The sequence below is a fragment of the Phoca vitulina genome, unplaced genomic scaffold (assembly GCF_004348235.1).
Source record: "Phoca vitulina isolate PV1807 unplaced genomic scaffold, GSC_HSeal_1.0 scaffold31, whole genome shotgun sequence".
NCBI lineage: Eukaryota > Metazoa > Chordata > Mammalia > Carnivora > Phocidae > Phoca > Phoca vitulina.
In genome coordinates, this window is record NW_022589734.1 from 24,628,072 (window position 1) to 24,638,668 (window position 10,597).

Sequence of the window (10,597 nt, forward strand, 5' to 3'; positions counted from 1 at the left end):
TTCACATTACAAAGTTTGTTAAATCAACTCCGGGAGCTACGTACTAAAAGAACAAGTATCTGTAACTTATGTGTAAATATCAAGAGTAATGTAGCAGAAAAGATCAGAGGTCCTTAGAAAGTTAGGTCTTTCTGGCCTGGCGTTAGCTGTTTCCAATCAGAGCAGTTTCATGCCACACTGTTTTTTGAGAATTTACTATGTTCCAGATGTGGTGCTAGCTTCAGAGAACACCGATTTGTTTAAGACCTGACCCATGACTCCACAGAGGTCGGAGTCCACTGAGTGAGACTATACACAGACAGACAACTGGGGTGAAAAGTGAAGAAAACAAACAAGACACGCATGAAAGGAGATACCAGGAAAGAGCAGCTAAGGACTCCGCCAACACAGGGGTGTCAGGGGAAGGCTTCCAGGAGGAGGCACGGCTGTGGTCAGTCTTCACAGGTGGTGTGGGTGAGTCAGTGATGTAGGGGAAGGACCTTCTGGAAAGAGCAAAAGCACAGAGGCGTTGTGTGGGGAATTGCAATCCTTCAACACGACCAGGGATTAAAGTACAAAGGCATGAAGGGGATTTGGAGAACTGACTGCAAACATGGGAAAGATTTTTTCTTTTAATCAATTGCTTTCCCCAGTAGTAGAAATAACTGGCCAGGAAAGGAAATAGAAAGGCATTTTTAATGTTCTCTAACAAGAAAAACTGCAAAATATTTCAGAATCTCTTTGAACAAGAAAAGCATGACTCCAAGAAAGAAAACAATAAAATTTTATTAGAGGAGATAAGACAAGACCTCGCTAAGTGGAACTATGTACTATATTGCTGGGTGGGAGCACTTAATATCATAAAAATGTTGATCCTCTTGGAATTACTAAATATATTCAGTGAAAATCCAATTCAAAAAAGGGTTAGCGTCTGCCCTGGGCTCATGATCCCAGGTTCTGGGATCGAGCCCCGCATCGGGCTCCCCGTGCAGTGGGGAACCTGCTTCTATCTCTCCCTCTGCCTGCCGCTCCCCCTGCTTGTGCGCTTGCACACTTGTGCACTCTCTCTCTCACTCTCTCTCTGTTAAATAATTAATAAAATCTTAAAAAAAAAAGGAAAACTGGAAGGGCAAACTGGAAAGAGCCCATCAATGGGAGACTAACTGAACAGATTGCAATACATCTTTATATCAAAAAAAGTGAGCAACAGTTTAAAAGAATGAGTTGTATCTGTACTTTTTGACTTGGATGCTTTTGTATAATGTCATAGAATTTAAGTGAGTAAAGCAGATGCAGAGTACATAGAAAGGGACCCCCATTTTTTTCTAAATATTTACACAAGAAAACCCAGTATCTATGTATCTCTGTATGAGATTCTACGAGTCAGACCTGGCTGTTAACTTTGGTTATCTGGTGTGGGTAGCTAATGAGTTGGTAAAAGACGCTATAAAACTACACAAAAAGGTGACTACAAAAAATCAGCATTTATAGCCCATGCCTGTAGAATTGTGCGTGTGTAGATGTGCATAAATACACGTGTATGTATTTGTGTGTGTGCCTGTGTATACTGGTGCATGTATGTCTACGCTCACATGAACACACAGGGGCACAGACGGAAAGAGAGCGAGAGAGTCACAAACAGTTTAAGATAATTAGCGCTGTGGAAAGGGATATGCTTGACTTTCTTACTTAGGTTTTTCCTATATTGTTTAAAGTTTTATACAAAGAGCGTTTATTTATTCTGTAATCAGAAAAGGAAAAAGCCCATTTTGATTTTAGAAACACCCAAGCCACCCAGATCATACACTCCAAGTCAGGGAATAGTGGGAAATCTGGGGGAGAAGTCAGCAAGACCAGGTCGCAAAGGCTTTTTATGTAATATTTAGGAGTATGGATTTTATCTTGTGGTTTCTGTACTTCCTCAACACAAAGCTATGCAGACACAGAAATAGGAATGCACGGGCAGTGTAGCCAATGAAAATGGTTAAAAAGAAGACAAGTGAGGACTTTTTTTTGCCTAGTCTGCCCAGAAGAAGGCAGGAAAAACACAAAACATTTTTCTGAAGTGCCAGTTTTATGCAGTACTTTGAGGAACATGTTTGTTTATTTTTATTCATTTATTTTTTTAAAAGATTTTATTTATTTATTTGACAGAGAGAGAGAGAGCACGAGCAAGGGGAGCAGCCGAGGGAGAGGGAGAAGCAGACTCCCCGCTGAGCAAGGAGCCCGATGATGTGGGACTCCATCCCAGGACCCTGGGATCATGACCTGAGCCGAAGGCAGACGCTTAACCATCTGAGCCACCCAGGCACCCTCTTTCTATTTGTTTTAAACAATTTTGGTCAAATGTAAAATTTGCATGAATTCTACAAGGAAAAATATAGAGACTTGAAAAAGAATCCATGCCAGGCTTTCTTGTATTACACACCCAGATCCACTCTGTGGTTAAATATCACCTAGTGGGGAAAAAAAAAAAAGTGACTGGGAATGATTAAAATGTTTTAAGCCAGTGTGGGGCATGATCAGGTTTATACTTTTAGGAAGCTTCATCTGGTGGTTATGTCTCATGAATGAGACCATGTACATCCCTAACTGAAAAGTGAGAAACTCAAAGTGGGGGTAACAGAATGAAACCAGACTTTTGTTTCCAAGCGGGAGGCCGATGCAGATAAGCAGTGATGAGGACAAACAAGGGCTGAACCACAGGAGCTTCACATTATGTCATTCCACGTCACTTCCTTAAGTGAACATCATAGAACTAACTCCAATTCTGGCTGCAAAATGACACTGAAGTGGAAAGAAGTTGATAAATAGAGAGGGCTCCAGATCAAGGTCCTCAAGGATTTGAGCAGTTGCAAACATTGACCTCAAGTCCACAAAGAAGATATCCCCAGGGGTTCTCCAAGTAGGTAAAGATGAATTATTTCTATAAGGCCATAGGCCTTTGGTTGGGGCCTCGACCTTGGATGTGGTGTGCACCATATGGAAAAGACTGATTTTACCTCGTTGTCCCAGGTGAAAAGGAGGCTCTGGAACCTCTTTCTTACCTTTTCCCTAGACCTGCAACCTAATCACAGCCTTTCAGCCCTAAGGCCCCAGATGGCAAGAAGAGACAAAGAGGGACCAACCCAGGGGCACCAAGAAAAGGGCAGCCTTTGCTAGAATTTTAAGATAAAGAGAGACTCTTAAAAGCTACCATGGAAAGCTAACATATTATCTATGAAAGGGACAACTTTTTATCCAAACAACAGATAGGACAGTGGAGGAACACCTCAATAATAAAGTGGAATACAGCAAAAGAGAGGCATAAATCTCCTGTATTTGTCCTGCTCAGGGTTTGTGGTGTACTTATGATTTGAGAAATCCATGTCCTTGATTCCAAAAAATTCTCAACTACTATCTCTCCAAATACTTTGTTCTGCTCTTCTGGATCGACCTATGACATGTATGCAGAATCCTTTGTCTATCTTTGCCTCTTAACTGCATTTTCATATGTTTTTCTTGTCTTTCTGTTCTGTTCAGCATTCTGAGCAAATGCCTCAAAATTTTCTTCCACTACCATAAGGCAGCACATCTGAAATTTAACATGCATATGAATTACCTGGGGAATTTACGAAAGTGTTAACTATCTCAGTGGTCTGGGGTGGGCCTGAAGTTTCACATTTCTATGAAGCTTCCAGAACGATGCTGATCCTGAAGCTATTAGCCCACTGATACTTTGTGTAGAAATGCTCTTATACTCTCTTCCACTATATTTTGTCTATAATTCAGTCCAGGAATAATATTTAGTCTAAGATTTATGTCAGCAATAAGGTTTCTTTTTTCAAGGCCAATGTTTTTTCTAGTATTTCTAAATCTTTAGATTAGTCAATTTTTCTTATCTAATTTTGACCTATTTCAGTTTCATAATTTCCTGGTGTTTTTAAGTGGAAGTGAATCTTTTATTTCCTTGAGCATTCTAAGCATAGTTATCTTTGTCTGTCTTTAAAATTATTTTCATCTGGAATAAATTTGCTTGCCATTTGTTGAGTTTGATCACTGTCCTTTGGGTTTTTGTTACTTCATGAATTTTGAGATTTTGGTGTGCAAACCAAATTTCAGTGTTTTTACTTGTCTGTCTCTGAATCTCTCTCCTCTTTCTTCTCTCTCTCCCTCAGGGCTTACCTTGTACTGTCTAGGATTTTTTTGTGTTGCTTTCACCTGCATTTTAAGGTTCGCATTCCAGAACCATGCCAGGTCTTGTCCTAGCATTCGAGGTCTCCCGCCTTGCAATGATATTCTGGCCATCACAAATCTGGTCTCTGATCCTGTAGGCAGCTTGACTGAGATGCTAGCTGCCAGCCTTAGTCTGTATTTGCCTCCCTACCTCTTCAGGACTACATCTTGCTAAGGCCCAGAGCCCTGGACATATGGGGCCACAGATTGGTCTGCAGCCTCCTTCATGATGTGATAGACAGACTCAAAGATGCCTCCATGATCCCTCTCTCTTCATGTCCATGTCTGTGTTCATGTCCTTGAGTATGGATGTGACCTTTGATTTGCTTCTAACCAATGGAATATGAAAAAGGTGATGGGATGTCATTTCCACAATTATATTGTATTATGTTTTATTGGCCTCTGTCTTTAACAGGTTTGCCTCTCTGTCTCTCCTTTGCAGGCTCTGAGGAAACCAGTGATTGTATTTAGGAACTCCCACATGGGAAGACACTGTAGACAACCTCTACCAAGAAATTTAACCTTTCAGTTCTGCAGCTGTAAGAAACTGGATTTTGGTAACAACCTGAGTGAGCTTGGAAGTGGCTATTTCCTCCAGTTGTGCTTTCGATGAGACCTCAGAGTCAGTCAATATCTAGATTGCAGTCAGGTGAGACCTTGAAGCAGAGAACCCAGCTAAGCCATGCCTCAATTTTGGATTTACAGATGCTGAATAAAAATAAGTATGCATTGTTTTAAGCCTGTAGGACGATTTTGAAAAGCTCTAACATTTGGGTCATCAGAGCCTTGGAAGTACAGGAGAAATAGCACAGAATGGAAAAAAAAAATATTTGAACCAATATTGACTGGAAACATCTCAAATACATTGAAAGACATAAATGTACAGGGTCAAGATAATCAGAAAACTCCAAACAGGATAAAACAAACAAACAAACAAAAATCCACGATAAGGTGGATTGGAAGTACAACAGGCTGGTCTGGAAGTTCTCCTCTCAGTTGCAGAAAGAGAAAAAGATAAAAAATAAGCAAACAAACAAACAAAAAACAAATAAACAAGCCATCACAACACAAAGCCATTGGGGTAGAGAGAGATGTAGACCAGACCAAGGGAGTGATAGTGAGATTTGATACACAGAGGGGTGTGTGTGAGAGACAGAGACAGAGACAGAAAGACAGAGCCCTAGTCCCAAAGGGAAGAACCAAGCAGCCTATCTCCTCCTTAGGATCCCTTCATCTCACAGTCTAGAAGGCACAGAGTCCCTACTGAACCTGGGCCCTGGTGATATGGGTCAAAGGTCAATGGGACTTGTGGTTTTTAAAAATTTATTTTGAAATAATTTCAAACTTACAGAAAAATTGCAAGATGAATACAAAGATATCTCCTATACCCTTTACCTAGGTCAGCCAATTGTTAATATCATGCCACATTTGCTTTCTCTCCACCCATGTATCTATCTATTTACAGATCTGTGTCTCTATATATAATTGCTGAAGCATTTGAGGTTAAATTGCACATACCATCCTCTATCCTTAAATATTTTATCTCTAAATTTGAATTTCACTAACTGTCTTAATGATGTCTCTCCTAACGTTCCGCCCTCCCCCCAATCTGGGATCACACATTGCATTTAGTTGTCATGTTTCTTTAGTCTCTTTTAATCTGGAACTGTTCCTCAGCCTCTTCATCTTTCATGACAATGAGTTCTTAAAGGGTAGAGGCTAGGTGTTTTGTAGATTTATTGAACTTCTAAACCTCACTGCAAAGTGCCCTTGGGGTCCAAAGATGTCTTGGCAGCAGCGTTCATAACAAGGGGAAGGTCTTAGGAGCCAGAGAAAAGGGATGATCCAAGGGCTGATGGCCTTCTCGTCCCCGCACTGCTGTATCAGGCAAAGAGCTATGGACGTGGCAGCACCCCCATGACCCTGAATGGTGTCGAAGATGTTGAGGAGTCTTAGGGGTAAGAGACTCTTGGAAAGGGAGACTGGTCTGAGATTGAATTTAGCTGTACTAAGAGTCAGGGGTGGGTTTTAGTCCATCTCGGGATAGAATCCACCTCAGGGCAGCTTCTGTATGTAGGTAACAGGTCCCTGGGACCTGAACTTAGGCTGTCTGGGCCCCTTCAAAAGGGGAGGATTTGGTGGGGATGGGCGAGAGGTTTGAGGGATGAGCAAACCAAGCAGATTCATTCTTCACCTTCCCCCAGCACCCCAGCTCAGTGGTGGTTATGAGTTTTCCCTCCATGTAAACATCCTATAAAGGAAATGTGCAGGGAGGGGGGAGGAAGGAGATATGAGTTCTGCTAGTTGCCTCACTATGTTGGTCCCAGATTTATTTGAAACCAATCCTCCTCATGGACTCCATGCTCTTGGTTCTGGAATTTCACTGTATTCACATAACATGGAATACTTTTAATGACTCTTGACCTTTTCATATAGAGTCTTTCTGAATTCCTGGCCCCCTTCTTCCCCTGGTGAACTTTCACTTCTCCTTCAGAATGTAACTCAGAGGTTATCAACTCTGCAGAAGTATCCAGATTCTGCCAGGACTTGCATGCTTCTTTTTTTCCCCAGCTTGTTATAGCATGTAGGATATAAATTTTTTTGTTACATGTTTTAGCTTTCTGGAAACTTTTAGAGGAAACAAATGATCTCTAATATAATTGGTATGTCCCCAGGGTCCAGCCTAGTGTCTGCCATAGAAAAGCTATTCAATAAATGCTTATTGTGTGAATAAATACATTTAAGAATGACTGTTTGGATGTAAATGCCACTGTTAGCCATTTGAAGTCATCCATAAGAACAGATTAAATTTACAATTGTTTTTAATATTGATCAAAGAAGTAGTTATGCTTTCTTAAAGGCAAAACCATATGGACATAAGACACCAAAAATGCAAGAGTGCCATCTATTGATCAACATGTAAGCAAAGAGGTCACCAAGGTGCCATGTAAAATACATGTAGTTTCAATAATGTGCCTCTTATGTAGCTTATATAAAATGTGAAAGAAAGATGGAAACAAAATTAAGAGATGTTGCTATGGTATTTTCCTGGAAAATATTTTCTTCTAATAATTCATGCAAAATGTAATAATTTTATTTTTTTGTAATGATAATTTAAAATGCCATAACAGTATATCAAGAAACAATAATGTTAAATTATTAAAAGCTTTTTCCACCTCTGCCCTTCCCCCTAGATTAAGAATGAAACTAGGATGCCAATTCTCACAACTTATGTTCAATATTGTCTGGGAGATGCCAGCCAGTGTAGTATGGGAAGAAAAGTAAAGGTTAATGTTAAATGTTAATGGTCTAAATACTCTAATTAAAAAGCTAAGATTGCTAGAATCAATTAGAAAATGGAAGAACTAAACATGTTTGCTATAAGAGAAACATCTGAAATATAAAAAAACAGGTAGAAAAAAATGTACTATGTGAACAGTAAGCATAAAAAGACTGGAGTGTCTATATTAATAACAGATAGATTTGAAGACAGAGAGTATTTCCAGAGATAGAGTGATATTTTGTATTGGTAAAAGGGTCAGTTCATCAGGATGATATAACAATCATAAATGTGTATGAGCTTAACAACAGAGCTCCAGGATACATGGAGTAAAAAATGGAAAGAGTTAAAAGGAAAATAAACAATTCTACAATCACAGTTGGAGATTTTAATGCCCCTCTTTCAGTAATGATGGAATAACTAGATAAAATATCAGTAAAGACATAGGAGATCTGAAAAACCCTATCAATCACCTGGAATGAATTGATACTTATAAAACATCATACTGAATATCTGCACCCACTTTCTTTTCAAGTACACATGGTTTTATTCATGATAGACCATATTCTGGGCCGTAATACAAGTTAATAAACTTAAAGGGATTTATTTTATTTTTAAAGATTTATTTATTTATTTGAGAGACAGAGAGAGGAGGAAGCACCAGCAGGAGGGGCAGGGAGAGGAAGAGAGAATCTTAGGCAGACTCCCCATCGAGGGCGGAGCCTGATGTGGGGCTCAACCTCACGACCCTGAGATCAGGACCTAACCCAAAACCAAGAGTCAGTTGCTTAGAATAGAGCCCTGTAAGAGGGATCAGAAATGGAGAGGGGTGCATTTATAAATAAGTGGTCAGAGTAAGCCTCATTGAGAAGGGATACCTGAAGCTGAGGGAAGGCACCCTGGGGTTACGTGAAGGACAACCATTCCCCAAAGAGGCCACACTCAGAGTGCATGCCTTTTAAAGGAGACTACAGTGACCCAGACTCACAGGGTTGAGTTTAGCCTCACTTATTGGAGGAGACGCATTTCCCCATGGGGCAGCTCCTATGGGTCTCTCTCTAGACCCATATTTGGGGGGCATATCTCTGAAGGCTCATCTGCATCCCCCTTCTCTTCTAACACTGCAGCTCTCTCCGGGAGCTAGTCCTTCCTTCATGCAACAGGAAAGAGGCGCAAGGTGGGGCAAGCTGTCCAGACCGACTCTGTCATGAGGCTGTAGCTTTTCTCTTGCTGTTATTTGTAGTAGCGGCAGTTTGTTTTCTTTTTGGTGTTCATTGGCTTCCTTTTCCTGATCCTTTGACAGGACAAGTTTGGGATGAGCTCTGCCTGGGTCCAGAGTCACATCCATGACAGTCAAAGTCATGGGGATCTGCAAGCATGCGTCATCGGATCAGGGGTTCAGGGCCTCACTCTGCGTCTGCTGTCTGTGTGCCGGTTGCCTCAGGAGCAGCCATGTCCTGTGCTGGGCGCCGGGCCTGCCACCACCAACGTGGCAGCAGGGCACCATGAGCCACTGGGTGGCAAAATAGCGAAGGCTCTGTGAGCGGCCCAGAGAGCACAGTGCTTGAGAGAGACCCCTGTCTGGGAAGGGAAAAGAGGAACGTGTCCCACAGCTTGGGACCGGCAGGACCTTGGCTGGGCGAGGTCCCCAGCCCCATAGCCTGTCCTCCATTGTGCAGGCACCGTGCGGGCCCCAGCTGAGGCCACTCTCGGCTGCGCCATCGCGGGCTCCCGTCTGCAGTCCCGGGCCGCTGCCTCTGGCCGTGGAGAAGCGCCGTATTTGAATCCTCCGAGGGCCGCCGATGGGGGGAAAGGAGACACAGCGGGGGACAGAGAAGTGGGGCTGGCGTGGGCAGACTTGGGGACACCCACAACTCTGCTACTGCCACCCCTTCTCCCCACGCCCTTCAGCAGGAAGAGAAGTGCACGCGACCTAAAAACAGCACAACACAAACATCGGCCCCGAAGGCTACGGATCCCAAAGGGGGTTGGTGGCAAAAGTAGAAAGACCTTGACTCTCTGCGGGCTTCCTGATTTGAGATCCTCTGTGCTAAGGTCACAAATGGCTGAGGAGGTTATTCATTTGTCCTGTCTCTTTATTGCTGTCAAAGAAGGGTTTTTCTTCCGCCGGCTTCCCTTCGCTCAGATGAGCTGAGAGCAAAGCTGCCGCCTCCTCCCCGGGACCTGACCGGGGCCTCCCCACGGGGACCTGACGGGCGCCTCATGCCCGGGACCTGACGGGAGCCTCATCCCCGGGACCTGACTGGAGCTTCATCCCCGGGACCTGACGGGAGCCTCACCCCGGGGACCTGACGGGCGCCCCTTCCCCGGGACCTGACGGGCGCCTCATCCCCTGGACCTGACGGGAGCCTCATCCCCGGGACCTGACGGGAGCCTCATCCCCGGGACCTGCGGGCGCCTCACCCCGGGGACCTGACGGGCGCCTCATACCCGGGACCTGACGGGAGCCTCATCCCCGGGACCTGACGGGAACCTCCTCCCCGGGACCTGACGGGCGCCTCATACCCGGGACCTGACGGGAGCCTCTTCCCCGGGACCTGACGGGCGCCTCATCCCCGGGACCTGACGGGCGCCCCCTCCCCGGGACCTGACAGGAGCCTCATCCCCGGGCCCTGACGGGCGCCTCCTCCCCGGGACCTGACGGGCGCCTCACCCCGGGGAGCCGCCTCCCCCTGCCCCGACGGGAGCCTCATCCCCGGGACCTGACGGGTGCCCCCTCCCCGGGCCCTGACGGGCGCCTCACCCCGGGGAACTGACGGGCGCCCCCTCTCCGGGACCTGACGGGCGACCCCTCCCCGGGACCTGACGGGAGCCTCATACCCGGGACCTGACGGGCGCCTCATCCCCGGGACCTGGCGGGCGTCTCCTCCCCGGGCCCTGGCGGGCACCTCATCCCCGGGACCTGACGGGAACCTCATCCCCGGGACCTGACGGGCGCCTCATCCCCGGGACCTGATGGGCGCCCCCTCCCCGGGCCCTCGCGCACGCCTCCTCGCCGGGACCTGACGGGCGCCTCACCCCGGGGAACTAACGGGCGCCCCCTCTCCGGCACCTCACGGGCGCCTCATCCCCGGGACCTGACGGGAGCCTCATCCCCGGGAC

General features: G+C 45.3%; 1 protein-coding gene across 1 annotated transcript in view; it reads left to right on the forward strand.

Annotated features, from left to right (window-relative positions):
- The window catches only part of LOC116644850 (histone H2B type 1-A-like), a 383,608-nt gene that overhangs the window by 164,155 nt on the left and 208,856 nt on the right, over window positions 1-10,597 (forward strand). The window lies entirely within an intron of this gene.